General features: G+C 48.0%; 1 long non-coding RNA gene across 1 annotated transcript; it reads right to left on the reverse strand.

Moving 5' to 3' along the window:
- Positions 1-12,253: 12,253 nt before the first annotated feature.
- LOC144406274 (uncharacterized) lies at positions 12,254-13,022 on the reverse strand. Its single transcript, XR_013467505.1, has 3 exons — positions 12,874-13,022; positions 12,675-12,777; positions 12,254-12,574 (listed from the first exon to the last, which is right to left on the reverse strand). It is a non-coding gene; the product is annotated as an uncharacterized LOC144406274 (long non-coding RNA).
- Between the last annotated feature and the right edge of the window lie 1,565 nt (positions 13,023-14,587).

Consider the following 14,587-nt stretch of genomic DNA (forward strand, 5'->3'; position numbering starts at 1 on the left):
AGCCATTCCATTTCCATGTCAGCACTTTATACTAAGGCCTCTTTTGATTCCTGCCTTCCAGGACTTCCATTCATAATGGACGACAAAAAGTAAGAGCGAGGCGGATGTGATCGTGTACTTAGAAATAATAAAATGGATATTATCTTTTTTATCACCTGCGACATTTGGGTTTGTATCCCACCTAATAGCAGGCGCCTTAATCATGTCATAAAACTGCAGGATTGCACGGGTTATCTTTACCCCTCCTGTGTATAACTGCAAATGGCCGCTGCAGGGACCGTCCCCTGTGATTATGGCAGCTGCAATAAAACTGTAGTTTTCAGCTTTCTTTCTGTAAAGTGAGAGCAACGCAGGCAGCTAATCAAGCAACCTTAACACTTGTGGGCACACGATGGATGTCAGGGGCTGGACAGGCATATTACCACACGATTTATTATTCCAATTCCTCAGTAATGTCACAAGAAGACTCAGTTTGGACAAACGATTCAGTAACATTAGCTGACAATGCCCAACTACTTCAAATGCCCATAACATCTTTGCATATTATTATAGTGAATTACCATTTTTGCTCTGCTGTATTTCCAGCTCCTATATAAAGTGGTGTCATCTTTGATTTATCATCTAATATAATAACATGTTCTTTTGTAGCCACTCAAAGTGAGTTTTCTCATATGATATCAGTTTAATATCATAAGATGGGGACTGTCAGTCAAGCCGGAGCCTCTCCAGATAAGGGGAAGATATTTGTCTGTCAGTCACGGTGCTGATGTGTATTCATAAAACATTCGCATCAAGATCACCATATACACACACACAGACAGCTCGGTGGCGCTAGCCTTTCTTAACTAGTAACCCGCCAAGAAAAAAGCAGGCCATGGAAGGCTGTAATCCACACATGAATCTGCTCTACGAAGAGCATCCTCACTTCAGTACCCATCAATAAACAGCCCGAGCTTGGAAACAGTAGACCACATGGATTATTGAAAAAATAGATTTCAGATTTATCAGAAAATGTGTCCTTGTGGGCCGTGTGCACAGCAATATAAAGGTCAGGGAACCTTTTGACGGGAACCCGACGCACAACATGTTAGAAATGAGATGTCGCCCCCAAAATAGAGGTATGATGAGGTATTTCCTTCTGTACAATTTTTTTTTTAACATCTAAATAAAAGCCATGGTTGAAAAAAATATAAGTGTGTGTTTGTATGGTGTTCTTGAATGGGGTCCTTTGGGAACTTGCCAAAGAGACAAATATAGTGTACGCAGATGGAAGTGTATTCCATCTCGATGTTATCCAGAAATAACAGGTATTAAAAGGAAATTATAATACATTTGGAGTTTGTTCCTTTCAATATTCCTCCTCCTGCATTATCCATCAACCTAATGGTTCTGAATGCCCCACATCTTATCTCTCAAATCTACAATTTAATGTCACAGCAACTGCACCAGTAAATCTGTCCAGCAGAGAGTACATTTATCAAATCCTAAATAGCACTGTGGCGCTGAGGAGAGATCTTCTAATAATCTCCCTGTCAGCAGTGAACAAACATCAGTGTCCATAAATGGCTTAAATCAATCCTTGAATGATGCACATGGGGTCGTGAGGTTAAACTGTGTCTCGGGCGTTTTTTGCCCTGTCTGACACGTTAATACTGAAGACGGGGCAAAGGTTCATATCACCAACACGAAGGAGATTTGAACTCACTTCCGAACACTGGCGTTGCAACAGAAAAAAAAAAGCATCAAAGTTTCATTCTCGGACTGATTCGGTGCCGTAGACTCAAAGAGAGGGAGTCTCCATGGTTACTGAGGCTGCTGTCATCTTCAATCCCGTGACCTTTTACACACTGCAGATCAATAATAGCGAGGTAATGTCTCCTGGGTAAACAAGGGAAGAGGAAGACGGCCGACGCGAGTAATTGCTGACATTTCTCAGGCAGATTTCTTCAGTCGGTAAAAGCTGGTGGCTTCAGAATGCAGTGGGGACTTGAGGAAGAAACTGGGGAATACATATCTTTTTGCTCTCCGGCTGCTTCGAAATCTCAAGCCAGACCAGTCGACAAGCTCTTTTTTTTTTTTCCTTCTCCCCTATTTGTTGTGCCGTACAGATCGGACGAAGGTGTGATGAAGAGAAAAGGGAAGAACTTTACTCTGCTGTCGGTTGTGGCGCGTCATGCATCTTCTGCTTAGCTCGGGATAAAGTAGACCGTGTCTGAGATGCCAACGAATCCGCAGTCAAACGAAAGGGAGATTCTAATTGTGGCCATGCTCCCCTTCTTTACAACACCAAAAGCCTTCGGATGGAGCTCGCGCTTATTAAAACCTCTCTCACGGACAGTGGCAGAGCCAAGTGAGACAGCGAACCCTTAGCAGAAGGGGTGTGTGTGGGTGTGTGTGTGTGTGTGTGTGTGTGTGGGTGTGTGTGTGTGGGGGGGGGGGTTGCTGGGGGTTGGCTTGGTGAGGCTCCCTTTGAAGTTGTGAACTACTCGTTTGTTTTTCGTCCGAGGTTGCCAAGCCGGGCCTTATCGAGATGTTTTTTTTATACTAGCTCGCCAAGTTGCTTCGCTCCACAAACGCAAGAGGTCAATGGGGAGACAGCTGAAAGGTGTGAGTGTGTGTGGGGGGGGGGGGGGGGGGGTCAGGTGACGCTAAGACGGACACACATGTTCTTGTTTCCACGGGAGTCCTCCCGCAGCAAACAACTGCTTATTACTTCTCCATGACACTTCTGTGCAACACAGCACTACTGACAATCTCATTACAATTACAGCCCGGAATGCATTGCCTTGGCGACCGGGATTTCACATCCAAGCTGCTGTGAGACTTTCTTTACCCAAGTACTTTCCCCCTATGTTTATTTTTCCATAAATGGTAAAAATGGAACACGTTAAACCACAGGTATGGCACGCACATTCCCATTCGAGCACGCAAGCCCACCGGCACAGCTTGAGTCCTGCGAGCCAGGAGCATAAGTAGGATGAGCCAGGGGTGGTTTATTCAAGAAAGTGAGGTTCGAGGCCCGGAATGAGAGTTTAATACCTCATTTCAATTTCAGTTGTGAGACGGGAGGGGGGGACTCGGCGGGGAGCCGGAACCCTGCCAGGAGCAGAGCGGCGAGCCGCCGACAGCAGGTCAAGCTGCTGTTGTGTTACACTGCTCGGCCGGTTCCAGTGGGGAGGGGGGCACTCAGGGGGTCCCGGCGCGGTGACAGTCACGCAATTAGTGCCGTAGTATAGAGAAAGGTCAAGTGACTGGAAGGCTACTTTAAATAACTAAAGCAAATGACACGATTGTTGACTGGATTTCTGCAGAATAGATATCAGGAAAAAAGGAAAAACTGTATCTGACTGTTTGAGCTTCAGTTATGAGGATTAAAGATTTCCTCTCATTCTGCTGTAAGCAAAGAGCTCTGACACAAAAGTACATTTCATTGTTTTTCTTATTTTTCTTTTTCTCTGTGCTCTTCTTACTGGTTACTAGGTGATAGAAATCACTGATGGAGGATGGAGATTTTTTTACCAAATCTTGCTGTAGCTTCAGAGTAGATGCCAATTCAAGTACACATAAAACTAAAAAAAAAAACAAAAAAAAAACATGCTGTTGACCTCCGAAAGAAATGCATTAATAGCGAACACAACGGCAAATACCGGCATGCGGAAAAGACTTGTCTTGGTTTCTGTGTTTGCTGTCAGTGGCTTTCTGCAGCAGAATATTTTTTTCATTTGCATTTTACAGCATTCTGCTTAGGATTTTCGTGCCATTTGATGGCATTGTATCTGAAGCTGACAAAATATTAGGCTAGTGCTTTGGAAATCGATTTGGACAAAATAAAACTATAACACACACATTATGATAAATGCTACAAAGCTATATAGTCAAACCGATTACATAAAACTAGGTTAAGAAATGTTCAGATTAGAGAATTATTGCGAGGAGCCGCCAGATGTCCAAAACTACTTAACAGCAAATTATGTATCAGTAGTTGGTGTAATATGTGTGGTTCGTCTTGTGCATGTCTACATATTCTTTATGTACAGTGCATCTGGAAAGTATTCACTGCGCTTCACTTTTTCCACATTTTGTTATGTTACAGCCTTATTCCAAAATGGATTAAATTCATTATTTTCCTCAACATTCTACACACAACAACCAATAATAACAAAGTGAAAACAGTTTTTTGCAATTTTTTATAAATAAAGAACGAAAACATAACATGTACATAAGTATTCACAGCATTTGCCATGACACTCAAAATTTAGCTCAGGTGCATCCTGTTTCCACTGATCATCCTTGAGATGTTTCTACAACTTGATTGGAGTCCACCTGTGCTAAATTCAGTTGATTGGACATGATTGAAAAAGGCACACACCTGTCTATATAAAGTATCACAGTTGACAGTGCATATCAGAGCATAAACCAAGCCATGAAGTCCAAGGAATTATCTGAAGGCCTCAGAGACAGAATTGTATTGAGGCACAGATCTGGCAAAATAATGAATTGAATCCATTTTGGAATAAAACTAACATAACAAAATTTGGAAAAAGTGAAGCGCTGTGAATACTTTCCGGATGCACTGTAGATGTTGCCTTTTTTCACCATGCTGATGGTCCACAACTTCAGTTCAGATGGAAATACCTGAACAACTTTAGATATTTTGTTCAGACATTCACAGTGTCCAGAGGATGTACCACAGTGGATTTGATGAGCACATGACTTTTCATCCAGGGCCACCGTTTCACTTTAAAGTGTCTCAACAGCTGCTGGTTAAATTGCCAAGAAAAGCTCCATGTCCTATTCTGTTGAGAGGGCAAATGAGTTGTTCATTTTATCAATATTTTTTTTTTTTTGCTCTGTGCTAAATTAAAACTACCAACGTTTCGACAGTTCGCATCATCAACAAGACCCAACAAGAGCGCAGGGTTGCAAACCACTGTCATCGTGGTTGTCCTGTGTTTGACATTGGACATTGTCAAGCACAGGATACTGTCAAACATTGATTTTAGCAGCATATTCAGGTAAACATTGTTTGTTTCATCCTAAAAAAACCCACTATCAGAGTACAGTAAGGCTTGTTTATAGCCTGATCTGATTGCTGTAAACCATTACTGATATAACTGTTGACCATGTGAAGCCTCTAAAGCATGGATAGTAAAGAGGGAGCTGTGATTGATAAAATAACCCATTACCAAACGCTTCCATAATGTGTGATGGGTTTGCTAAAACGCAACATTAGCCATTGACACACACAGACACACAATCTCCCCACAAGTTTGCTCCTGGTGGAGATAATGACACTGTACTCTGGTCTTAGTGCTAATTATCTCATATCTCGTAATCAACACTCTACCAGCTGATTATCTCCTTGTTGGAGTACTCATTGTGACTACATTAGCATATTACCAGTAGCATCTAGCTCAAAGAGACTGCCTTCATCCACCAATTTTTCATCCACATCATTTATTTATTGATGACAAATCATCAAACTATATTTAAATGAATTTCCCATATAATCTTGGTATTTTTTATTATTGTGTAGCTTTGACACTATTTATTATTGTCCCATGGAAAAGTATTTATAGGCTCCCTATAATAAACTCCCTCCTACACCAACCTCCCTCCACCTCGCCTGATCGGCTTCCTGTGTGGGCGGAGCTTCTAAATCTACAAAGCATCCGGCTCGCTCGTGTGCAAACCGCGTCTGAACAAAGAAGCGCGCAGGTCCACGTGGATGCGCCTTCTTTCAACAGTTTGGAGTGTGTGAATTATCTTCACACTATTACTTTTTTTTACATTTTAAGAATGAACTTCACTTGAACTACGCTTATGTTTTGTAACTTTTTTCGCTGCTTCAATGAATGATCTATCCGCAACAATGTGTTCTGCCCGCCTCCCCAACACCCCTCACACAAACCCTGGTGTGTGAAAGTGTTTGCGTGTCAGGCTACACACTGTTAAGCTTGTGTCGGGGCTCCTGTCTCGGCTCCCAAGCATTTGGCCTCGAGTCCCAGTTGAACCGTGTACTTACACCCTGCTTCCACGAGAGTTTACTGGATTCACACTGGATTTTCATGCTTTTGTGTATCCATTATCACTTCCTACTTTTTCTGCCTGCACCGGGTCCACACAGGGTATTTCTGGCACCAGATTGTTTTCCGATAAATGATTAATGTTAGTTGATGAAAAGCAACTTTCCCTGCAAAACAATATCCCCCCCCAAAGGACATTGTGTAAGTTGCCAACTTACTGCTGGTAGTATTTTGATACGGTTTGCTTCACTGGACAATGAAACCGGTGCAGCACTTAATATATCTTCAAATACATAAAACACCGCCATTTATCGTGATCTGTACAGATGGTGAGTTTTGTCGTATTTGCTCTTACGGTTTTGGCCTGTTGAGCTTCAAGTTTTAAGTTTTAAAACTGGAGACTTCATCGAAGGAGTGCTAATACTGAACATCAGCCCTACAGTACTTGTGTATTGCAAGAACATACAACTTTAAACAGCAATTATATGAAGCTTAGGCGAAAATTCAGTCAGGAAGACTGGACAGGCTGTGCCGTTCCCTGGTGGCCTCCTCTCTCCCTGGTGGCTTCCTCTCTCCCTGGGGGCGCACTGCCAGCTGATTAGGGGCGGGGTCGGGTAGTATCAGACGTGGGTGTCGTTACTGTAAACCAATCGCATTGGGGCAGGCAAACATTAAAAACTGTTCTCCTCTCTTTTGCTGTCAGTTGTCATTTCAGCACGCTCCAAAGGTGAAGCGTAGCGTAGCGTTCAGTTAGCGGGTCCTACACCACAGTGTTGCCGTCAACTCCGAAGGTCCGATTGGATGTCGGTCGATCGTGCAGGAACTAGCTCAACAAACCGAGCAGCAGGCGTGGTAGCACGCGCGCACAAGGCAGCAAGTGGTGTAAGCAACAAGCTTCCCTCTGTCCAGGTGTGAGTGGGTGAGGCTCACAGCTGGCAGAGAGCGAGTCGATTCCTCCCTGCCACCCACACCAGTACGGGGAAAGACGAGAGAAGCGCAAGCAGCCCATTATGTTACATGTAACGTTGATTCAGCGGAAGCTTTTATCCTAAGGTACTAAGACGTAAGACGATACGTGCATTCATCAGAGGCTACAGAACCAGAACCACAATAAGTAAAAGCACAAATTAATGCTTTATTAAGAGCTGGCAGCAAACACTCGGCGTGTGGTTAAGAGGTTACCGTTCGCGCTGTGGGGGAGCGACAAGCACACTACGTCTAATCGGGAGAGCGCAGCACCCGGACGTGTTCTCCCCCAGATGCTCCGGGCCATCGAGGATGGACATCGCCGTCATCTCCACGCTGGGAAACGCGCAGATATTCCGTCCACAGCAAGCAGCCGCGTAGCCCTCAACACTCAGCACGGCAAGCGTCGCTCCACAGCCACGCAGATTGAAGCGGCTCAGCGTTTCACAGGCATCCGCAGTCCCCGATCGTCCACCGGGCGGGCATGCAGATACTAAACGGCTCAGGTGAAGCTCCGCGACACAAGCTACCGGCCTCCGCGTGATGCTAGTGGCGCCCGGCGCTCCGGGAGGGTAATGTAGCAGCTCGCGGCTACGAGACGTTAGTTGCGCGGTGTAATGTATAATTTTTACTCGGAGAGGTGGCATGAGTCAACGGTAGACTCCTTCAGCATTGAGTGGCGATTTCAGCGCGAACTACGGGAGTAATAGTTACAACCAGTACCAGAGAGGAGAACGGAAGCGCGAAGCAGAGAAGCGCTTCAGAGGGGGACGTTGACTCTCATATTAATGATACTTCGGGTATGTCAGGGTTGCTGGGTGGAAGGCAGGACTCAAACGCAGACTTGCGGCAAACAAAAGACTTTAATAGTCACAAGGATCAAAAAACACCGGAACTGGGGGCAAACGCACACAGGCAAGAGACTACGACGATCCAAGACGAAAGACAATGACGCGACAAGTGACACAGGAGACACACTGCTTAAATACACAAGGGAGGTGCAGGTGATTGGACACAGGTGGAAACTATTAGACGAACACAGGGGATGACGAGACAAGGCAGGAAGTGAAGTTACCCGGGGACACGAGTGGCAGAAAACTACAAAATAAGACAGGAAGTGAACCACACCGTGACAGTACCCCCCCCTCAAGGGCCGACTTCCAGGCGGCTCACACTAGAGCAAAACAAGGGGTGGGGGGGAGGGAAACCCGAGACGTTGGTCGGACCACCCGGGAAACTCTGGCGAGCGGGGAGCCTCTGGGGGTCGGCCCGGCGGGCGGTCCTTTCGCCGGCTCCGGAGCGGTGACCACAGCCCACGGAACGTCTCAGGAATGGCAGGCTCTGAGAAACGGGAAACCTCCGGGGTAGTCGGACACCCGGGTGGCGGCTCGGATCTCTGCCTGTCTAACTGACATCTCTCAGTGGATGTCCGCCCACCATCTGAAAATCAACCCCGACAAGACTGAACTACTTCTCTTTCCCGGAAAAGACTCGCTTACCCAGGACCTGACAGTCAACTTTGGAAACTCTGTGCTAACGCCCACTTCGACTGCTAAGAACCTCGGCGTCACACTCGACAACCAACTCTCCCTGACTCCCAACATCACTGCGACAACGCGATCCTGTAGATACACGCTCTACAACATCAGGAGAATACGTCCCCTTCTCACTCAGAAGGCAGCGCAGGTACTGATTCAGGCTCTTGTCATCTCCCGCCTGGACTACTGCAACTCCCTCCTGGCAGGTCTCCCTGCCACCGCCATTCGACCTCTGCAGCTCATTCAGAATGCAGCAGCTCGACTGGTCTTCAACCTTCCGAAATTCTCCCACACTACTCCACTCCTCCGCTCTCTTCACTGGCTACCGGTGGCCGCCCGCATCCAGTTCAAAACACTGGTGCTCACGTACCATGCTGTGAATGGATCGGGTCCAGCTTACATCCAGGACATGGTCAAACCCTACATCCCAACCCGCACTCTCCGCTCTGCATCTGCAAAACTACTCGTCCCTCCCTCACTGAGAGCAAAACACTCGACTAGGTCTCGACTCTTCGCTGTCCTTGCGCCGAAATGGTGGAACGCGCTCTCTGAAGACATCAGGACCGCAGAGAGCCTTCACATCTTCCGCCGCAAACTAAAGACACACCTCTTCAGACTCTACCTCGACTAAAGACTAACAAATTGTAGCACTTAAATTGTACTTGTGACGTCACTCATCTATAGCAAATTGTAAATTCGCTTATTTGAGGAAATTGCACTTTCTTGTTTCTTGTTCTCCTGAGTTTGTACCCTATGGTTGAATGCACTTATTGTACGTCGCTTTGGATAAAAGCGTCAGCTAAATGACATGTAATGTAATGTAGTCGGCGGCGCCGGCTCGGGGACACGGGAAACCTCCGGGGTAGTCGGCGGCGCCGGCTCGGGGACACGGGAAACCTCCGGGGTAGTCGGCGGCGCCGGCTCGGGGACACGGGAAACCTCCTGGGTAGTCGGCGGCGCCGGCTCGGGGACACGGGAAACCTCCTGGGTAGTCGGCGGCGCCGGCTCGGGGACACGGAACACCTCCGCAGTCTGCTCCGGCTCGGGGACACGGAACACCTCCGCAGTCTGCTCCGGGACACGGAACCCCTCCGTAGTCTGCGGCGGCTCAGCCCCCCCCATAACCCACCCCGTAGCCCCCCCCTCAAGGGCCGGATCCCAGACGGCCCTCAAATCACCAACGGGAGGGTGGGAGAGGACCATGGGATGGGAGGGAGGGAGCCTGAGTCTCGGAGCGGGGACTGGGGGGGCGTCGGGGGCATGGAGCGTGGGGCCGGTACTGGTCGGGTCGGGGGCATGGAGCGTGGGGCCGGTACTGGTCGAGTCGGGGGCATGGAGCGTGGGGCCGGTACTGGTCGAGTCGGGGGCATGGAGCGTGGGGCCGGTACTGGTCGGGTCGGGGGCATGGAGCGTGGGGCCGGTGCTGGTCGGGTCGGGGGCATAGAGCGTGGGGCCGGTGCTGGTCGGGTCGGGGGCATGGAGCGTGGGGCCGGAACTGGTCGGGTCGGGGGCATGGAGCGTGGGGCCGGAACTGGTCGGGTCGGGGGCATGGAGCGTGGGGCCGGAACTGGTCGGGTCGGGGGCATGGGTGAGAGTCGGGCCGGCCCAGCGGGAACGGGAGAACGCTGCGGCGGCCCAGCGGGAACGGGAGATCGCTGCGGCGGCCCAGCGGGAACGGGAGATCGCTTCTTCCGCTTGCTCCTCCTAGGGTTAAGGAGGTCCCGGAGCTCGAGGCAGGCGAGCTGATAGCTCCTGGGACCAAAAACACAGTTTGTTTTCCGCTGCCAGAAGGGACTCCTTACGTCCAGGTAGTCCGGACCGTAGTCTGGCAGCGGGTCTGCTGAGCCCTTCTTTGGTCGCGTCATTCTGTCAGGGTTGCTGGGTGGAAGGCAGGACTCAAACGCAGACTTGCGGCAAACAAAAGACTTTAATAGTCACAAGGATCAAAAAACACCGGAACTGGGGGCAAACGCACACAGGCAAGAGACTACGACGATCCAAGACGAAAGACAATGACGCGACAAGTGACACAGGAGACACACTGCTTAAATACACAAGGGAGGTGCAGGTGATTGGACACAGGTGGAAACTATTAGACGAACACAGGGGATGACGAGACAAGGCAGGAAGTGAAGTTACCCGGGAGCACGAGTGGCAGAAAACTACAAAATAAGACAGGAAGTGAACCACACCGTGACAGGGTAGTTTGAACTTGTAATTTCCAGGCTAGAAGGATCCACTGCGGGTGCATGGGTGAGGATAAAGTGCTGCTCAGGGGCCGTATTGCTTTATAATACGGTGCCAGCGAATTTATACATAGTAAATAAATTGCGGCAGCACGATCATATTTCGGTAGCCTTTAGGAATGGTCCTGGTACGTGCAGGTCACCAAGGCACGGATATCGAGGCGCGCCTGCGACATCTGGTTTACTACGAGCCCGTTCGAGCACGTGCAGCATCGCAGCCACGGAGCTGCACGCGACAACCTCTGTATGACAGGTCAACCCTCCACATTCCCGTGGAGCGAAGGAGCGCGGCATCGGCAGTGCCGGGTCTACCACGGGGTAGGCCTTCCACACAAGCAGCTAACACTTCGACACGATGCAAACAGAGCTGTTCACGGGTGTTGTTTGTTTTTGGCGACCGTTCACAGGATCCTAAGCAATAATAGCAGGCGCCTGTTCCACGTGCGTGCGCACCAGAGGTGGTAGTATGGTGACGGGTCATGAGAAATAAATAAATAAATGAATAATAAATAGAGAAGAGAAGATTAGCCCTCGGCTGCGTCGTTGGGCAAGTGACTGTTGACAACCACAATTGCATTCGCGAACTGTGCGACTTCTTCCAAAGGCTAAGCTACTGAGGAAGGTGGGCAGCTTTAAGTTGGTCAGAGCAGCAGCGCAATGGGTTTGCTTTATTGTCGCCATACGCATCACATGCTGCTAGCTGGACATGCCGGCTTATTTGTCCCAACCTCCTCAACTAAGCTGGGGACAGGAGCCGCACTGACAGAGCGTTGGATGGCAGTGGGTTCAATGGGATAGTGTCACGGCTCCAACAGCGGCTTTCGGGGGCAGCAATGTTAAGACAGATGCAGGCCATCTGTGTGTTTTAGGGGGTTCTATCAAGCCACGGCAGGCCAGACCATGGCTCTCCTTTTTTAGTTGATTCCTTGGTGTGACAATCCAGCGCACTGCATGAAAAGTGAGATTTTCGTCCCCGTAAACGCCCGGAAATCTCCCTAATTTCTGACAATTTCCGACAATTTGCAACCCGCGCACGTCGCGTTTGTCTGTGCCACAAATTGTCGGAAACGAACCATGACGTAGGGGGTGAGCTGGCGGAGGTGCGAATGGCCCGAATTAGCATATGAATGCAGCGAAACCGCGGGTGGCCGAGCGGGCTTGAATATCCTTACTCCTTATTGGATGAAACCACAACTTACTAATAAAATCACTCGTGATTGGCAGCAAAACCACACGTGGGCAGACCAGGCTTGAGTTTCCTTGTTCATGATTGGATGAAACCACAACTTTCAATCACTCGGGATTGATTGGCAGATCTGTCGCTATTGGTCACCCGCCTCATTCCATTTATATATATTTATATATTCATATTATGCTGTATATTCATTTCATTGTTAGCCTATGTAGGCTACTACACTATTAGGATACCAACCAGGACATCAATGAATTGATAGAGAAAATGAACATTTGCCACATGTTTATGCAAAGAAAGAGCTTTATTAACAACACACAAACAACAACTACATACAAAGTGAGGATCTGCCCACACTTGGGTAACGGCGGTTTAAAAACTACAGCTCAGTAAACTGTCCGTTTGCCTCCTCGGGGTTGTAGACCGTCACTGGCGCCGTGTTTTCCGAGGCAGGTCTGTTGTGCAGGCGCCTCGTGTGTGTGTGGCGACCGTACAATCCACCCCGAGACCCCGCCAACAACGCCGTCCTCTCCGTCCGACGTGAGCTCTACGGTGGCGGAGTTCCACCTCGTCATCAGCCAGCAAACTTTGTCTCGATTCCAGCAGCTCTAAAAACAACAATGAATCAGTACTGTGCGATGCGATGCGTACGGACACAACACATCTATCAATGCACCTGAAAAAATGCCAGCAAATAAACTCTAACCCTCTTTCTTCTCGCTCGACTCCGCGCTGAATCCTTCGCAGCTTCCGCCCGCAGTGAGCGTTCCGGCTGAACCTGAAGCTCCTGCGTCCCGTCTCACAGGCGGCTGGAAAACAATTAAATGAGTGTGGTATGAATACAAAAAAAATCAAACGCAAGTCACAGTAACATTTAACAAGGAAGGAGAAACAGTGTCACTTACACACAATGACGTCGTCTAAATCTGGACTTTTCCCAGAGCAAATACGAGGTCACCGCCTCATTATGAGGCGAGATTAGTCTGTGAAAACAAAATGTACAGTTATGATCGGTATCTATACGTATATATTTCCTTATAGCGCAGAATGAAAGCATATTCTTTAAATCTGACCCTTGCTCCGGTTCGTAGCGCCGGCGCACCGCTTCCTGTAAACGACACGGCAAAGAAAATACACTTTAATAAAGCTGTTTCTGCTCACTTGTAAGGCTACTCTTAGCTTAGCTTGAGGCTACGCTACTTTTAGCTTAGCTTGCAGTCATCGAGCATATTCTTACCGCTATCATGGGATTGTGCGCCCGTCTCATCTTCTTTGAGTCGGTTCCTCTCCTCCATGGATAGAAACCTGGAGAGTCCCGAACGCTCCAGTGGAGCGAACCGCTCGTTGATATCGGCAGTTTGTTGTTGGCGTTGACGAGACGATCCACTGAGAGCTTTCAGCAGCTTCTTCTCGTCTGTCTGCGGACTGGCCGAAAGTTGGTGACCGCGGAGAGGAGTTGAAGGGGAGTTGAACGCGAGACGTCGTCCAGCCATTATTCACGAAGCAGCAAAAACCAAACAAAGGAACTGGAGATACAGTTCTTCTGAATATAGTAACACACACGTGTCTGTTTGTATGCTCGTCTTGCAAGTACTGCTGTATCAGTCATGCCTATGACCTCACACGTGATTGGACGAGGAGTCGAAGGGTCCTCCAATCACATACGAGGTTATTGTTATACGGAAGGACCAGTATTTTAGGAAGACAAATGGTGGGGACTTTGAAACAGCTGATATGCTTTATGTAAAGTGTTTGTGTCAGCAGAACGACTTTCCCTGGAAATCTGTACAGTGGTGCCTCTTTCTCCATTCCACCAGACACTCTTGAGTCTGACATACGTGCAATGTTGACAATGTATCATCAGATGTACCCTTGTGTCACTGAGGTTGAATGTTTTGCCGTGACATGTAAACGGGTAACATATATGAATGTAACTTACTCAATCGATAGATGCAGAGCAGAAAGGTCAGCATATGTTTATTCTAAGTGGTGTGGAAACACTAACAGTTTTGAGGAACCCGTCCTTGACCCTCTAGCAGAACTACGACCAGCCATTATAAAGCAGTTTATAGTTAATGTTGTGTCAAAGGGTACGGCATTTAAACATGTTGTTGCACAAGCTTCATCCCCACCCGGACAGACATTTTTATGGAAAGCCAATAGAAGTTTGGGGCTAGGAACAGACACGTCATACCCAGCATCATTTCTGCCAGTTGAGCGCATTGCTAGAAGATGTGTGGTTAATACATCCTCTGTGCATTTAAGTAGGACCAAAGAAAAGGTCACTGAAGTCCTGCCACTATGCACTGTAGTTGAGCTCTTTTTTTTTTTGTGTATCTTTTTTACATAACATTTGCCATCGCTAATGGCGTACACAGTAATCTAGCATATTTGAATTAAATTAATCAATTCAAGCTAAAATGTAAGAGTCTATAATTAGGCTACTGAGCCTGATCTATTTGTACCAGAGATTTTCTTACCTTTTAAAAAAATGTCACCTGGGCTAAAACTCCCTCTGCGACCCTGATTTGCATTTGTATAGCTCACAGCATTTTCATTTACATGTCAAAGCCTCCCCTAGAATTAGGAGGAGGGGAGTCATGGGGGGACAACTGCCAA

Source organism: Gasterosteus aculeatus, chromosome 4, assembly GCF_964276395.1.
Source record: "Gasterosteus aculeatus chromosome 4, fGasAcu3.hap1.1, whole genome shotgun sequence".
NCBI classification, from domain to species: Eukaryota; Metazoa; Chordata; class Actinopteri; order Perciformes; family Gasterosteidae; genus Gasterosteus; species Gasterosteus aculeatus.